Raw genomic sequence first — 7280 nt, 5'->3', positions numbered from 1 at the left:
CGGCATGCGAGGGGTTGTGTGCCAGCACCACACCCAGCTGCATTTGTGTCCCGAGTGGTGATGTTTATAAAGCGCGCTAGGTGCTCATTTGAGGCCGAGTTGACCTACGGGAGGCCCAGGAATGGTTCAGATAATCGTCACTGGTGTTGGCCGTGAGTTGGAATTGAACTTGGGTCGGTGGGTTTGTAGCGCAGCGCGTGAACTGCAACACTACCGCTCCCCACACAATCACTTTCACATATACGCACATGTGCGCGTGCACGAGGCTGACTCATGACATCTTGTGGAGGATCGCAGCACTGAACAAAATAGTTCTGTGGTTCAGTTTGGAAGTGCAAGTTCGCGTTTTAAAGTCAATGGTATCCAAAAATTAATACATTTCATAGAAACAGATTCGGAACTCGGGTATCCGTAAGTCGGGTCTCCGTAAGTATGGTGTTCCTAAGTCGAGGACTGTATGTATACACTTATTTTTCACACTGATGGTTGTACAGAATGGATGCGCACTAGGTTACTGAGCATTCTCTGTTTAAGGACTGTACCACGTTACGATCCACCATCCCACCTCTAGTAGAAGTACCTACGACTACTAGACCATCTGCTCCCCTCTGCTACATGCATCTCCATCCCCTCCCTCTTTTTGGTTGGGAAGCGATCTTAATCTATTATTTTAATCCAGATTTTGAGTTAATTAATTCCTAAAAAATGTTTAACATAAAACTTTCGTGACTGCAGGAATTCATATTCTTGATTCTTTCGGTAAAGTCACGTACTTTTTTTTAATAATATAAAAAAACCCACGACGTTTCGATTGCAACACAAGCGGTCTTCATCATGCTTTTATAGGTGTTATCTTGGTTTGTATTGATGGTGGTTGCCCATCCAAGCATTTGAAGTTCAACCATGCTTTTCTTCCAAGATCTGAGATGATTGGATGCATTTCGGTTTATTTGGTCAAAGGTGGTCTATGGACATCTGTGTAAAAGAGCTTCGTAGGTCATTACATTACTCAATTATAAATAAAGATCCTGGTTGTGTGTGTTATTATACCTGTATGTTCTGCAATAACCTCACGCAGTCGTTAAAATGCTTTCCTGTGTCCCTCTGCCGCCATTTGCCCGTGGCCCACGCAGCTCATTGACAGGAACTGGCAACTGGAATCTCTGCAGGCAGAGATTCACTGGTATCAACGTGTAGTGGCGGAGCTGCACGCTGAGCTGGCGCCCTACCGCGACAACGAGCAGAGTGCACACTCGGAGCAGCAGCATCTGCAGAGCGAGGTGGAGGTGAGTGCACAGCACTCGCGCATCGCACACACACACACACGTATATAATTTGCGTTTAACGTAAATAATAGATTCATGCACACACGATTCAGTGTATTATGATAATGATGAGCTGGTCTAACCATCACGTTAAGCCGTCATGGTCCCCGTTTACAAATACAGACAATTTCATTATTGCTGGACACAGTGATAACGATGAGAATGATTTAGCACCTTTCTGTACACCGGGGCATCTCAGAGCGCTTTACATCACATCTCATCTCAACACGTGTGAAAGGGCACGCCCAATGACAGATGTCCTGTGGGCACAAGGTGACTCAGCACCTGGTGTGCAATTGGCATTTGTCTGCCAGTAGGGGGTGCTGATTGTTGTGTGTAATCCCAGTTGAGCTGGTAGAAGTACTGAGTTGTGTGTAGTGTCTAATGGGTCAGTATGTCCACAGCTTGTCACGGTTGAGGAGGAAGAGGACATCTCTGGCTGCTCACTGGAGCCCGGCATTCAAGAAGCCTCCCAAGACCTGCCCCCCCAGGCCTCGAACACCCTCTGAGCATCTCACAGCCCCCCACACTTCCAGCACCACCCACCCCCACCAGCACCTCCCCTTCTTTACAAGGCATCGCGTTTTAATAATAAATATTTGTATCTAATACTATCGCCTCGTCTCAATTCTTTTGAGTGTTTTGGACACGCGAGTGGCTCACATTTATAATGCTAAGGGCTGTCTACATCCACAGTGTGGCTGTTGCGGAGCTTCTAGAAACCAAATGTGAGGCAGAGTTCTGTGTCCCTTGGGTAATGCCAGCCCTCCAAGGGGTTTGCACTGAGTTTGAGTTGGGGGCGACAAGCACAAGGTTGTGGAGGTGGTGATGGTGGTGGAAATTTAGGAGGATGGCAAGGAGGAGATGCCCATCAATAAACTAGTTGGCCACGGTGAAGCCAGCAACCATAGTCGTTCCTACGTCCCCTGATGTGAGCGGCAGTGTTGGAGGGCAGTTCCACGGTCTCAGACGGACGTGGATACTCATTACCATAATCGCACAGTTATCTTACCTTGGGCAAAGTATTTCAACCAAGAGATTCAGATAGAAATCATCTGTGTGAATAATGTCATTTCTAAAGCAATAATTACCTTCTATATTATATCCCATATAAATATATAAAATTAAGATGATGCTGAAATTGTGATGTTTGCCTAATATGTGAAACTGCCCTACATGTAGTGCCAAACACTGACGCTCTGAAAAATATTTCTGCAGCAAATCTGTAGCCCTATCCCTAACTCCAAGCCTGAATAGACTATGGAATATATGAAAACTCAATGTCCAATTCACAAATTCGGAGGCATCATCACAGCGATGCACCAACTCTACTTCTTACACAATGATCTGGCTCAACCACCTCAATCCAATATAGTTGTTGCTCTACATAAACGTCGACCATACGAAGAACATGACTCCAACCCCTGTTCGTCCCCTTGTGCTAATTCATTGCTCAAGACAATGCGTTTCCATGTAGTTCTCCCCTCTTCGGGTTTTGAGAGATCCTTCTTCCCATGATGTGTCCCCAGGTTGTGTACGTCACAGATGGCAACTCTTATCCTCGTACATGGACGGTCACGTTGCGTCCCTTGTCTCCTCCCATCACCCATCACTTGCCATCCCTCCCCCCCCACCCCAATGTAATCACTCAAAACCAACTGTGATTGACTGCAGCAGTGTTTTTAACAGACACCAGTCGTGTTACGGCTATTGGTGTTGTTATCGTTTATTGTAATAAACGCATTGCCTCCAGGAGAAGTCTCGCTCTACGTTCATACCCACAACACAGGCGCAAAATACATTACAGAAGTTATGTTAAGCAGCGGCAAAGTTTGAGTGATAGCTCATCTGACACTGACTCCTCTCACAACGACCAACTTTCCGAATACTCATTCAGTAGTAAGACTCTTAAATTGACGGAGAAAGCTCTCGTCAGAATCCCCTATTTTGATCCACACAATAGGAACAGAGACATACACTCATATCACAACAGTAGAAGTGGAGGCAATGATTAGAGGTCTGAGGAAGTTGGACGAGAAAACAAGTGCTGTAAAGAAGGTTACATGAATATTCTATACCATGGGTAAAGTCGCTACCATACAAGGTTAGGAACTATTTTAAAAAAACTCAGCCTAACAGTGATTACGAAGTTTGGAGAATATTCAACACTGAGGGGTTTAATGCTGCCAAATTTATGTCCCAGTGCGTAAACGAGGAGTGTATTACGCAGGTGATGTTGATCAATACCACGAAGGTCACAAAATGTTCAAGATTGTTTTTTTTAATCCTGACAAAATGTTCAAGATTGCTTTTTTTAATCCTTGAGTTCAGAGATTACAGAAATTGTGGGAATGGTTTTGGACCCAGAGACGGCCTCCTTACACCACATACAGAATAGGGTTCACACGGCATGGCTATATAGAATTAGGAGCCATAATTCGGACAAAACACAGGGAGAGAGATAATGCACCCCGCCATCTAGAGGGAAGTAAAAATCACGTGAGCAGCTACAGCACCTCACACCAAGCCCCACAATAGAGTTAGTTAGTTCATAGTTCATTTATTTGGTATAGCCCTGTGAGCTATTCGGCTCTTGAATCGGGTGCAACCGCAACAAACAAAAAACATGAACAAGAAAACATCTTAAAGTGATTATGTGACTGTGCAAACAGAAAATACAGGAAAAAAATATCAAAATATTCCTGAAATAGCACCGTACACCAACGCTGTGTGCAAAAATCCCAGTGGGATGCAAGTCAAATAACAACAACAACAACCACAAGACAACTAAGATTAAAGCCATCAGTCTAACTCCGTACTACAATAAACAAAAACATGGCCAAAACAAAAAAAAAACTTTTCGAAATCACCAAAATAAAAGCCATAAATTCAATGTAACAGTGATCATAGGGACTGTGACCGAATTTTTAACAATAAACTACATAAATAAATTATAACACCAAAATCTAGAGCCATATTTTAGGCCACTGAATAGCAGTGGCAGCTAGGGTTGTACAACTCCTCTAGAGCAGTTTTGAGTGAAGATCTCATAGGTAGTGATTCAAGTTGCAGTTTATTGGCAATAGCATTCCAGACCCTGGGGGCATCAATAGCAAAGGCCCTTCCTCCAGTTTTTGTACGGCAATAGGGAATGTGAAGCTGGTAAATGAGCGAAGACCTGAGGTCAAATTTGTTCTTTGAAACAGAGAGGAGATCCAGTAGGTAGTCTGCGGAATTTTTTTTTCAGAGAGGAGCAAGCACCCACGAACTACCAACATAATTACACGCAGAGATGGCAAGGTAACAATCCAGCGAGAGAGTGGCACACCAATCCGAGGCAACCACAGCACACAAAGACAGGTAATTATTGGAATTTCAGGGTGTGGAAGCCAAGAGCGGAATCATACCAGCACCCCATGCCACGACAAACTCAAGGTTAAACACAATCTGCCCATTCCCCCTTCGATACCCCCACCCGGCTATACCAGGAGGGAGTAGAGAAACAGGAAAGGAAACAAAAATGGACTCAACTCAGATACAAAATGTGGCACAAACACGTGGTGAATCACCCACATTAATTGAGAATGAGCTGCCAGTGAGAGCACTGCCCACTGAATTACTGAAAAATAAAAGTTTTTCATCCAAAGGCCGATGCCTGCATTCCTCAGGGCGTGTCCCTGTAGCACGTTCCTCTGCCCCATCCATCGTACAATCATGCAAATCCGCGAGACAATGGGCGACTTTTCCAATTACCTGGCGATTAGGTTTTACTCCCTCTCCCTGCGGTTTATCATCTCCTGTCGGATGTAGATCGGAGTGCTGAAATGGGGGAAGATTCACAATGGATCGGGAATTATGTTGAAACCCAGCACACCCAAAAGCACAAAAGTGGGGAGGACCCAACGGGGCACGGAATCGAATCGACTCATCGAGTTAAATGTACGGATCAATGAGTGGTGGCCCACTTTACTCCAGTGACCTGGGTGCTGCTACGGGGTCCACTTTCTGCCCCGCCTCCTTTCCCCCCCCCCTCTCTCCCCCCTACTGTCGATTCCTATATAACCTCGTGCCACGGCAGATCTCTCGCCTACTTCAGCAGTTTTTTCTTGCTGTGGTTGTCCCACCTGATGGGAGGGACTTGATCACATCAGCCGCGTCACAGGAAGTAAGATGTGGGGATGGCTGTCATTTTTAAAGGGGTCTGAGTAATTGACCATACACAAGGAATCGGTTATAATCGACTTGGTAATCGAATCGTTCCAGCTTTAGTATTCGCGCATATAATACACTAGCTATTCTAGATTTAAAGCTTTCGTGACTGCTAGGATCCATACTCTTTGGTTCTATTGGGTAAAGTCACGTAGGTGAAAATAAAATAACAAAAAATCACGACGTTTCGGCCACAACACAAGCGGCCTTCATCAGGTGAAGGGACGCTACTGTCTGGAGGACAGCGCTGGAGTGGAAGAAGCCACGCTTAGATCACGACCTTTAAGCTGTGTGAGAAGAAAAACACCAAGCGCCTTGACAATGGAATTAGCATATAATTTAGCATTGAAATGGCTAATTGAAATAGCTAAGTTAAAGTATACACATCCGCAGAGGTACCCCTTGACAAAGGAATTAGCATAGAAGTTAGCATTGAAATATCTGAGTGATTAGCTTGTAACTGGTCACAGAAATATCTATGTTAAAGTGGCGTACAATTCTCGAACTCACCCACTCAACTACTAAAGCCACCCACCAACCCACTCATAAACCCGCTCACCCTGCCATGCACTCAATTTCTAATCAACCCACTCACGCACACACCCACTCACTCACTCAACCACTCATCCACGCACCCACCTACACATGCACTCACTAACTCACTCACCCACCCACCCAACCTACCCACCCACTCACCTCACCCACCCACTCAGTGACCAACTCACGCTCCAACCCACCCACTCACACTGTGACCCACTCAATCTCCCAACAACTCACCCAGCCCCTCACCTACTTACTTAACCACCCATTCACTCACCGACCGACGCACTCACCGCCCACTCACCCAACTGTAAACTAAAATTTAACTATTTTAATTTTAACAGGAAAGGCCCACGGAGCTATATAGATTTTTTTCATAAGCGACGCGGCCACAAATGACTGCTCAAGTAAGTTATTGAGTGCGTGTGTAGGTGGGTGCATGGATGAGTGGTTGAGTGAGTGGGTGTGTGCGTGAGTGCGTTGATTAGAAATTGAGTGCATGGTAGGGTGAGCGGGTTTGTGAGTGGGTTGGTGGGTGGCTTTAGTAGTTGAGTGGGTGAGTTCGAGAACAGCCAAAACCTCGAAATGCATGTTTCTAAATATGGAGAGAAAACCCGGAGGACTCGGGAGAAAAATCCATGCAACCACAAGGAGAACATGCACACTCCAAATATACAGGCGTCATAATCGAGATCGAACCCACAAGCTCCTGTACAAAAGGCGAGGTAGTTAATATCTCACCACCATGGCGCTCCACTTTCTTGACTCAGTCACCCACTCACCCACCCATTCAGCCACCTACCCACTCAAACACCCACCCACTCAAAAACCCGCACCTTGCCACCAACTCAACCACTTACCGACGCATCCACTTGCACACCCACCCATCCACCCACTCAATCTCTAACTCGCACACTCACCAGTCCACGCGCTCACCCAGCTACTTACCTACTCACCCACTCACCCTGCCACCCACTCACCCTGCCGCCCACTCAACCTCTAACCGACCTACCGACCCAACCAGCCACCCACCCCCTAAAGTAAACTACTTTTTATTTCACCAGGTAAAACCCATTGAGCTATATAGACCCTTTTCAGAATCGGCCTGGCTACAAATGATAGATAAACGAAGTGGCTTATCACATACATTTATTGCAGCCAAATCCTCAAAAGGCATGTTGATTCTAAATGCAGCGGAAAGGACCC

At 45.7% G+C, this 7280-nt stretch overlaps 1 long non-coding RNA gene across 1 annotated transcript; it reads left to right on the top strand.

Moving 5' to 3' along the window:
* The first annotated feature begins 1139 nt into the window (after window positions 1-1139).
* On the top strand, window positions 1140-1934 carry LOC142905932 (uncharacterized). The gene is made up of 2 exons (XR_012929953.1): window positions 1140-1286; window positions 1730-1934. It is a non-coding gene; the product is annotated as an uncharacterized LOC142905932 (long non-coding RNA).
* The last annotated feature ends 5346 nt before the right edge of the window (window positions 1935-7280 follow it).

This window comes from Petromyzon marinus, chromosome 59, assembly GCF_048934315.1.
Source record: "Petromyzon marinus isolate PM22_M1 ecotype Great Lakes invasive population chromosome 59, UKy_Petmar_22M1.pri1.0, whole genome shotgun sequence".
NCBI classification, from domain to species: Eukaryota; Metazoa; Chordata; class Hyperoartia; order Petromyzontiformes; family Petromyzontidae; genus Petromyzon; species Petromyzon marinus.
Note: the sequence above shows the minus strand (reverse complement) of the source record. Positions and strands in the feature narration are given on the sequence as shown.